Source organism: Etheostoma spectabile, chromosome 15 (assembly GCF_008692095.1).
Source record: "Etheostoma spectabile isolate EspeVRDwgs_2016 chromosome 15, UIUC_Espe_1.0, whole genome shotgun sequence".
Taxonomy (NCBI): Eukaryota; Metazoa; Chordata; class Actinopteri; order Perciformes; family Percidae; genus Etheostoma; species Etheostoma spectabile.
In genome coordinates, this window is record NC_045747.1 from 27,715,415 (window position 1) to 27,725,897 (window position 10,483).

Consider the following 10,483-nt stretch of genomic DNA (forward strand, 5'->3'; position numbering starts at 1 on the left):
TCTCAAGACACTTTACAGATAGAGTAGGTCTAGACCAGGGGTTCCCAAAACTTTCAGCCCACGACCCCCAAAGTACCGGTGCAAGTGACTTGCGACCCCCCCACTATAAACGTATAAAAACGTTGCGCGCAGCCGCGCACGCACTATAGGTGTATCCAAACACGAGCATATTAACAATACAAAATAACACAACAGTTTTATCTTGTGTTAAAATCATGGCTAACATATGTTCATTCTAATTGTTTTTAAATTTTTATTTTATTTCTGGAAATCAACTTGCGACCCCCGCTCTCTGGCTCACGACCCCCCTGTGGGTCCCGACCCCCACTTTGGGAATCACTGGTCTAGACCATACTCCAGAATTTACAAGGAACCAACAGACAACCATCTTTGCTTTGGAAGAGGCATCAAGGCAAGGATGGAGGGAGGGGTTGCACGTGAGATCACGACCCCATGTTCTCTGCCAAGTGTCTTTCCAGCCAACATAAAAGCTTTAGACTGGATGATCTATGTGCCCGTATCAGTTTCCAACGGGATATCAGGATTTGTAATGTCCTTTGTTTCACCAAAACTTGGCTTGATCCTGGAATACCGGACAAGGCCATTTGCCCAGGTGACTCTTTTTCTATACAGTATTGTGACTTCACAGGAGGACTTCGGGAAGAAAAAACAAGGAGGCGTGCACTTTATGGTAAATTAGGACTAGTGTAACCGCAGGATTTTTAATCAAATTCCTGCTCACCTGAACTGGTGCAACTGTCAAGCAAACGCAGGCCTCACTTTCTACCAAGGGAATTTACACTGGTCATGATCACAGTGGTGTACATCTCACCAAAGGCAGCATGCCCTGTCAGATCTTTTCAAATACCTTAACAGCTCAAAGACTGGTTATCCTGACGCAGCGCTCATTGCTGCTGGAGACTTCAATGAGGCTAGCCTTGAGAAGGCTAGTCAATGGAAGTCAATATGTTGAGGATGCCACAATGGGGATACTCACTCTGGATCACTGCTCCATGGCCATTCAAAAATGGCTAAAGAGTGGAATCGCTGTCTGCTAGCGACGTATCAATGCATTGGGAATTGGTGAAGACTTCACTAGCATGGACCACGCCACAACCATGTGTTATTCAAAAATGTAATGAACATTATGAATGTGCAGATGAACATTATGATGTGCAGATAGATAAATTGATATGGATGTCGTCTGATGGCTTGTCTGGGAGGATTTCATTTCATTTCATATATTTATTATACAGGAAAGTTAGAAAAAGTAACACTACATTGCAATTTAAAAACGGGCCTGACTCAGTTTAAAAACTGGTTTTCTGAAGGTTCCTGTTCTGCAGAAACATAAAACCTGGGTACAGCACGTCAAGACAGACAATAATACAAGACATTGATGTAGAAAAATAAATTTCGACAACTGAAAACAATACAGTTACATAAGGACAAAGACATTTATACAAGACATCCGCTGGGCTAGATAAATACGGACAGTGCAAACAAGGCTTGGATAATACATAAACAAATTAATTAATGCGTGCAAGTGTAACTGTTAATAAGGAGCTGTTTGTATGCCTTTTTGAAATATGAAAAGATTTCTGACCAAAGTTGTTTTTTGTATGGGGGAACTGGGATAAGTGCCTGTGAGACCGACCTAGTGAGGCGACCTGGTCTCACGTGTGTCGGAAAAAGTGCAACAAGTGCTGGTAAGGCAGTATTTTGAATCTGAAAATAAAATGCAACTGCGTGGCTGTTTATAAAGTTTTCATAAGTCAGAGCCTTAGAGCGTTCGAGTGCAATACAATAGTGAGACCACTTTGGAAGGTTGTGTGAAGACCGGGTGGAGGAGACTAAGAGTGGGGGTTCCATCTCAGAAGCAGTTTTCGCCCGAATAGTTTACAGACTCCTAGATGAGACATGAGAGAGATGTGCAACAGGAAGGGATGAGGGGGAAGATGGATGGATGAAGGAGAGGGAAAGGGAGGGTGGGTCAAGCAATCAGAGACACGAGCCTGGTTGCGCAGCAGTCTGGTGATTAGAGGTGTGGCCTTATTTAGGCGTGGCCCTGCTCCAGAACTGAAGATAACAAACTAACTTCATTTGATTCAAGTTTGATTTACAATAGTTTGAAATTTCTTTTCATTTGTGATGCATTTTTTCGACAGCCGCCCTAGGTCGTGATGCTAATTAACATACTGCAGGTAATGTTAGCCTACCGTTAGCTGGCTTAAACATGGTTAAATTGCTGACAGCTAAACGGTAAAGCGTGACTGTATTTTACTAGAAAAGATTCCAACACCGGGATTAACAACAGTCTGCAACTAAAGACACAGAGGAGACTGGCTGCACTTTGAGACACCATGCTGCCGCTGTCGGATGAACTACACACCGGACTTAGTATTGCATTGGAGTATGGCTCCGTCAGCCTGTTTTGCATTCACTGTTGTTGTAAAACACCCTTCTACCGTCTTTCTCCTTTTTATTGTTTAACAGCAAATGACTGGCAGCGGGCGGGCCCTCAAACTGTGTGCTAACCAACTAGCGCAGGTGTTCACAATGATGTTCAACCTGTCAACTCTGTCACACCAACATGCTTCACGTCCACCATCGTTCCTGTGCCTGGACTTTGAGAAGAAGCAGGGAAGGAACTAAGCTACCCTAAATATCAACTGATCCTCGGTAGAGAGGGTGGGCAGCTTCAAGTACCTTGGTGTCCACATTACTGCGGGTCTGACCTGGGCGCTGCATACTGACTCAGTGGTGAGAAAGGCAAGGCAGAGACTGTTTTACCTCAGACGCCTAAGGAAAATCCCTTTCTCCGGCATCTTTGAGAGCGTCCTGACGGGGAACATCACTGCCTGGTACAGAAACAGCACTGAACAGGTTCAGTCGGCTGAACATGCAATAGGTGGTGCCCTACTCTGCCTAAAGGATATTTATACCAGGCATTGCAGGAAAAAGGCTGGGAGAATTATTAAAGAGCCAAACCCCCGGGTAAGAAAGTACCGGCTACACCAGAGCAGCACTGGGAGGCTCAGGAGGAGCTGCTACCCTCAGGCCACTAGGATCCTAAATGAGGACACTGCCTAAGACTCCAAAATGGCACACATACTACCTTTAAATCATTCAGTAAAAAATTTAAACACAGACCTCTGACAAACCATATTAAATCTTTTGATCTGTCAGGACTTGACAGTATGTTTTTACAGCTGAAAACTCTTCTATCTGTACTCATGTGTGAGAGCAGTGTCAGGTTCAGACTAACCCTTAAGGATATCTTTCATGTATGAATGTGGGCTATAATTAAGGCCGTTTGTTGTCCCTTAGAAATATAGCACATAAAACATGCTCTTCCTCATACACCTTTTTCTAAGGTGCCTTTAGATGGATCTTAGAGCAGTGCTATTCTGCAGTGACCGTATTGATTGTTCAGCCGTAGACACTCATTTCTTCTCTGCTTCGGCTTGCGTTCTGGGAGCATGAGTCCCTTCAACCTTGTTCGTTGTACTCACGCTCGAGTCTGCTGGTTGCTGATTGCTTCTTCGGGGCCTTGCCCTGGACAGAGGTGGATGTAAGGATTGAAATACCTTGTTGATGTTGCTTGAATGTGTTCGACAGCTCCATACAGACAGAAAATAGATGTCCTCACATCCATGCAACAGACTGTGGATGAGGGGTGAGACGCACGTTCTGTTACTTCCGCTTACTTTTACTCTACTACTTCTTGCTTATTCAGAAAATATTTAGTTTGTGCGCTCCCTGGCCTTTCAGGGAATACATGAACAACAAACATGGGCGTTAAAGGACCCATGACCTGATGCTCTTTGGATGACTATATATAGACCTTAGTGGTCCCCTAATACTGTATCTGAAGTCTCTTTTAAAAAGACCTTAGTGGTCCCCTAATACTGTATCTGAAGTCTCTTTTATATAGACCTTAGTGGTCCCCTAATACTGTATCTGAAGTCTCTTTTATATAGACCTTAGTGGTCCCCTAATACTGTATCTGAAGTCTCTTTTATATAGACTTTAGTGGTCCCCTAGTACTGTATCTGAAGTATCTTTTATATAGACCTTAGTGGTCCCCTAATACTGTATCTGAAGTCTCTTTTATATAGACTTTAGTGGTCCCCTAGTACTGTATCTGAAGTATCTTTTATATAGACCATAGTGGTCCCCTAATACTGTATCTGAAGTCTCTTTCCCAAAATTCAGCCTTGGTGCAGAATTACAGCCACTAGAGCCATCTCACAATGAGCTTGGGGGTCGTGATCTCACGTGTAACCCCTCCCTCCATCCTTGCCTTGATGCCTCCTCCAAAGCAAAGAGTAAGGGGAGGTAACCTTGCCCCTTATGACATCACAAGGGGAAGATTCCAGATCGGCCGATCTGAGCTTTAAAGTGAAATTTTCATGCCATGGGACCTTTAACCATAATTATCTCTGTGTGTGCTTGTAGCTCATATGCCGTCTGCGGAGGCTCCAAAGCTTAAGGTGGCCAAGGACACTGTTTTAAGAACCACTCAAAATACAGTTTCAGAATGCAAATACGCGCAATGGCAATTGCTAAAAGAAAATATATAAAACGGGGTTTAATATGTTAACTTTTGGTCAAAAATGACTATTTTCAGTGGTGGAATGTAACTAAGTAAATTTACTCAAGGATTGTAATTAAGTACAAATATGAGTTACTTTACTCTTTTCTTTCTTTCTTTACTCTTTTCTTTCAATGCCATTTTACACTTCTACTCCACTACATTTCAGAGAGAAATATTGTACTTTTTACTCAACTACATTCAAAACATCTTTAGTTACTAGTTACTTTACAGATTTAGATTTCTTCAAACAAAACACATGTAGTTTATAAAATCTGATGTTTTATTATAAATGAAATTGGCAAACAATATAATGGCCTACAAAACTGTTTGGATTCTTTCCAGTTTCTAAAATGGGAGTTTTCTGTATTGAGTACTTATACTTTTAATGCTAAGTATATTTTCCTGGTGATACTGACATACTTTTACTTAAGTAACACTTTTAATACAGGATATTTACTTGTAACGGAGTATTTTTTACAGTGTGGCATTACTACTGGTTTCATTGAAGTCTACAATTCTCCTTCAAGATTAAATCGATCAGAAGGTGAAATATTACGTAAAGAATCACAACTTTGGCCTGGATGCCACGGAGCAGAGTGTGACCGTACAAGGTATAGGGTCATGCTCGGGTCACAGCGCTGGCACATCCTCATCCAGAGGAGGGGTGTGTTAATCCTCCTCAGGCCCAGGAATGCCACCACTGGCCTAGCCGCGGTTTAGGTCCCGCAGCCGGCAGCGGGGGCCCTCCAATGCTAATTGGAGGCTCTGAAGCGTTGGGAGGCATGCAAATATCTCCGGCTTTACTCAGATACCCTTCTGTTCCACTTCCAGTCCTCTCCAATCCCCTCATTCCACCTGACTGGAGGAAGAGGAGGGAGACAAGGCGAACACAGCTGCTGGTTTCTGGCCTGCTTCCCCGTGGGCCCTGGCTGTGTCGAGGGAGCGAGCGGGGGGGGGATTGAGGGAGCCGCTGTTGCCTTGATTAGGGGCTGGGCTTTCAGGCCCATGTCATGTACTGTACATCAGAGGAGATCAGCAAGCCAGCCTGAAAGTCAGATGACACCGAGCACATGCACACCCCCTCCTCCTTTCATCCCCCACCTCCCATCATCTCTTACTCACATTTCTTTCCACTCTTACCCGCCGCTTCCACTCCCTCAGTCACCCTCCCCCCCCACCCTAGTTTCATCTCACCTGTCTGTGTCACCCTCCCCCCCCCCCGAACACATACACCCCTGTCCCGGGACAGATCAGAAAAGGCAACCTGCAGAATGCTGGTGGGTATCAAGAGAGGATGAGAGAGAGAGAGACATAAAAAAAAAGAGACGAATGGCGTTTTGGTGGGGGCTGGAGGGGGCAAAGGACTGGAACAGACAAGGCACGAGGAAGATGTTTAGACTTGGGCGGAGCACTTGTCAAACGCATCAGGCTTTAGTCTTTGATGAAGACCTTTTGGTTCAGGACTCGAGAGTCACTTGACATTCAGAAGGCGTTAGCGGAGTATTTGTCAAGAATTCCTCTTCATTATTTATCTGCAGCAATGTCTTTGGTTTCATGGCCATGTACCATGAAATGTTTTAAAATTACTTAAATTAAATTAAATTAATAACTTTAATTTCCTTGCGGGAGTCATCCCAAAGGGATTAATAAAGCTAAGTCTAAGTCTAAGTCTAAAATCTGCTTAGTGATGCAACCAACAATACATATATATATATATATATATATATATATTATATGTATATATATATTTTTTTAGTGTTAATTAATCTGCTGATTTATTTTCTGGATGAATGGTTTAGTTGTGTGGATCAGAGGAAGACATCCTCCAATATCTTGCTTTGTCCTCAACTCAAGGATATTCAGTTTACTTCGACAGAGGAAAGAAGAAACTAGAACATATCGGAATCAGAATCAGAAAGGTTTTATTGCCACAACAAGTACACTTATGTAAGTGGAATTTGACAACAAACGTATTAAACACGAATAAGAAACAAACAACAAATACAGAAAAAATACATATAAAGTAACTAACTGCATAGGAAAAAAAGAGTGCATAGTCACATTTAACAAGCTGCAATCAGAAACTTTTGAATTTTTTCATAAAAAGTGACTCAAACCATATCATTAAACCAAATGAAAATATTTAATTAATTAATAGGGCATTGACTTAATAGTTGAGAACTAATCAATTAAATGGATACATTTTCTAGTGCTTAGAGCCTGTTCTGTTTTTTAAGTAACAAAAACCACCTCAGCCCCCCCTTCATGGCCACCTTTGACCAGCAGGAACTCTGCGAGGCCCAGCACCAAAAACCACCTAGCCTGGCTTCGCTCTCCTACGTACTTCCGCTCAATTTTAATTTCCCTCTCCAGCCAAAGATTTGGCGGTCCTATCAGCAAACAGAGGAAGTATTTGAGAACAATGACGTTGAGGTTGTGCGCTACAGTTTGAGTTGTAGTTAATGGCGACGGAGAAAGATGCGAGTGGTGCCATTCGGTTCGTTGAGTTAAAGCCAGAGCAAGCTAACAATCTTTGCTGAGTTTTGTTTGTGGCCATGATGTTGGGGCCCTCCTCCCCACGGGGTAGTGGTGAAGGAGTTGGGTAAGGCTAACGCTAGCAATGCTAAGTCAACATCATAACCAAACGTTGGCGATTGGTTATCGCATATCCCTATTGGCTCTGGGCAGATCCAATAGTTTTAAACTTCAACAGTTAACACTTCTCAATGGAGAGTGGCCAGGTAGAGACAATACATCGTGAGACATTTCTAAAATCAAATTGTTTTCTAAGAAGAATGAAAATCACGTCAGTCAGTCTGAAATTTATTTCCTTTGTAAAGAAGAACATAACATGGATTGGAAACAGATATGATGTAGTCGCATAAACAGAACCTATTTGGATTAAACATTGGTTAACAGAAATTGTCCTTAGAATGGGATTAACGTACAATTGTATGTCTCTTTTTTAAATTTCAAATTGCATAATGTGTGCTCCGAAAACTTCTGTCGGACACGGAGGATTTGTGAGATTATGGTAAGTCCACGTTGTCACTTTTTTCTGAAGTTTGTCACTTTTTTTGTCATTTTTGTCGACATTTGGGGCTTTCGTCCAGCCGTTTCGGTCGCTTTTCTTACCTTTGTGACAATTTCCGACATTTTACTTTTTTCAACTTTTTGACGCTTTTGCGACATTTTTCAAGTTTCTTTTAATGTTTTCAGAAGGGTTACTAACTGAGCAGCTTTGTAGGACAACATTCCATACAATAGAAATAACAGAAAATGTTTTGTATTTTTACTATACTGTATAAAATCTTGCCGACAATTATTTTATTTATTTAGTATTTTATGCACTAAATGTATAAAGGCTTTAGGCTTCCCTAAATGTTGTTGTAGGCCCAGTTAATAACAAGGCCCCTGACCAAGCGTCTGCATTTATGCGATGGAAGTGAGAATGTGTTGAACAGACACACCAGCTTGAGCTGTAATAAAAATGGCTGCACAAAACGTTAGTGTTCGCTCTGCAGTGCTTCTTTAAGTAGGGGGTCCACGGCACCCTGGCAGGGGGTCCATAAAAAGTTTTCAGATTCATTTAAATGATCATGACACTTATCTTGTGACGTTCTTCCACAAAATTAAGACTGAGTGTAAAAAATAGGACATATATACAGTACATGAAGGGGGTCCCCAGTTTGTCCCCTTGGTTGAAATATGATTAAGAACCTCTCCGATATTTTGCTTTCTCCCCCTGCCACTCCTCTACTGTGTCCTCGAACTTTGACCGATTCACATGTGACAACCATAAGGGTATGCGATGAGTCCTTTGCGGCAACTGTTTGGCATACCAGGGCGTAAATCAACCTTCTCTCCTATGTGTCTCCAATCTCCCCTGGGTTTGTCTCTCTTCTCCCTCAAGTCCCCATCCAGACCCAGCAGCACATGCACATTAAGCAAGACAAGTGTTGAACAGACGTCCTCCTAGCACTACCACACACTGCGCTTCCTGCCCCACTAATACCTCACCGCCACCCCTGTGCACCCCTTTACTCTCAGAGGAAGTCCCCCTTTCCTGAAGCCATCACTCTCGGCACCCTTAGGGTCAGGACTAAAATGTGACTTATGGGTGCGGACAGGGACAGGCTCTGCAGCTCGTGTTTGTGCAGCAGCTAAGAGCAACACATATGGCTGAGCAGTGTGAGGTACAGCAGGTTTCTAGTGGGTGGAGTTGACGGCGGAAACCACCATGTTTTCTCTGCTTCCACTTTGATTGAAAGAGGTATTTCTTTTTTTCCACGACTAGAGGTAACCATTTGACCTCTCTTTACCAAGTCACAGCTCAAACGACTTGTATGGCTGTTTAACAGCTTTAACGTGACTCTATGTGCACCTGAACGCAGCATGTGAAACGCATGCTAAGGGCTCCACATCCCTTAAAGATAAAATAAGCAAGTGAAGCAGTATCCTTGCACATTTTTAACTAATAATAGTAACTGCAGAACAGTTTTGCACAGCAGTAGTTTCATGCTTATTTTTCTCACTTAACGTACCTTGTGGGTCAGTAAACCCTTGTAGTGTCTTCCTGTCGACCATGCAGTTTTTAGATTTTCTTGGTCAGAATTTCAAATTCAAACTTTTTTTCAACGCGTGGGCCTCCTTTTCCAATGTTTTTGTCACTTTTTTCTAACTTTTTGTCACTTTTCCAAACGTTTTTATCACTTTTTTCGACATTACTGTCGCTTTTCTGATGTTTGTAAAAGTTGTTGTCACCTTCTTCCAAGTTTGTTTTGTCAGTTTTTTCCCCGATTTCTTTCTGCGTTTTTTTGTTGACTTTTTGTCGTTTTTCCCCCATGTTTTTAAAAGCTATTCCCCAAATTTTAGTCAAGTTTTTTTAATGTTCTTTCATCAACTTAACTTCAAATTCTATCAAATTGAACAAAACACCCAAGTTCAATGAAAGTAGTGAACGTTATAGTTTATTTTACTTGTGAAGAGCGTCGTATGGAACCATCCCTGTTATTGACAACAATTTACAATTGACTGTATTGCAATCACGAGAGACTTCCTTGCAATTATGAAAAACATATTGTAAATTACACAACCAAAATATGAAATGTACAAAGTCTTTGGAGATTAGACCATCGTAACAATATGTTTCAAAGGGGTAGCAAAACCCAGACATATCCCTCTATGGTGTCTAGACCCTGGTGGTGGTGAAGAAGAATCACTGGGGACAAAACCGAAAGTGCCAAGGGGGCGGTCAGCCGACAAAGACCCAGTGTCATGGGTGAGACGACTGGTGCACTCTACTCCTGGATGGCAACTGACAACCGCAGAGGATAGACCCGATTTAAAACAGGGAATGTCATGCTGTGATTGGCTTGTGAAATACACGCTGAATCTGATTGGTTTAACTGAAAAGTGAATGCAAGGCTGAAACGGATTGGTTACTAAAAAGTGAATGCATAGAAACACCTGATCAACTAGGTGGGGTGTGAAAACGTTATTGAAGTCGTCCTTTAAGAACCTTCCTTTTAAGAAGTTCATCCTTTTGCATCATTTGCTTGGAAGTCTGTGGCTGGCAGTATTCCATTGAAACATTTTAACCTAATCAAAATATTTTAATTTTGTGTGGACTGTGAATGACTTTAAAAGAAAAATTCAAATTTAATATTCACATTTCTAAATGCATCATTTCAGCGATCCACCCTATACTGAAGTCAAAAGAGAGAACCTCATTTCTTATCTTAGTGCACCCCTCATTAGAATATGGGGGAAACTTTTGTTAGCAATTTAAGTTTATAAGCACACATTCGTAACGTCACTACCATGGCCTTTAAAACCACCACAAGAACATTGACAAACTTGCACCATTTCTCTTGCAGAACT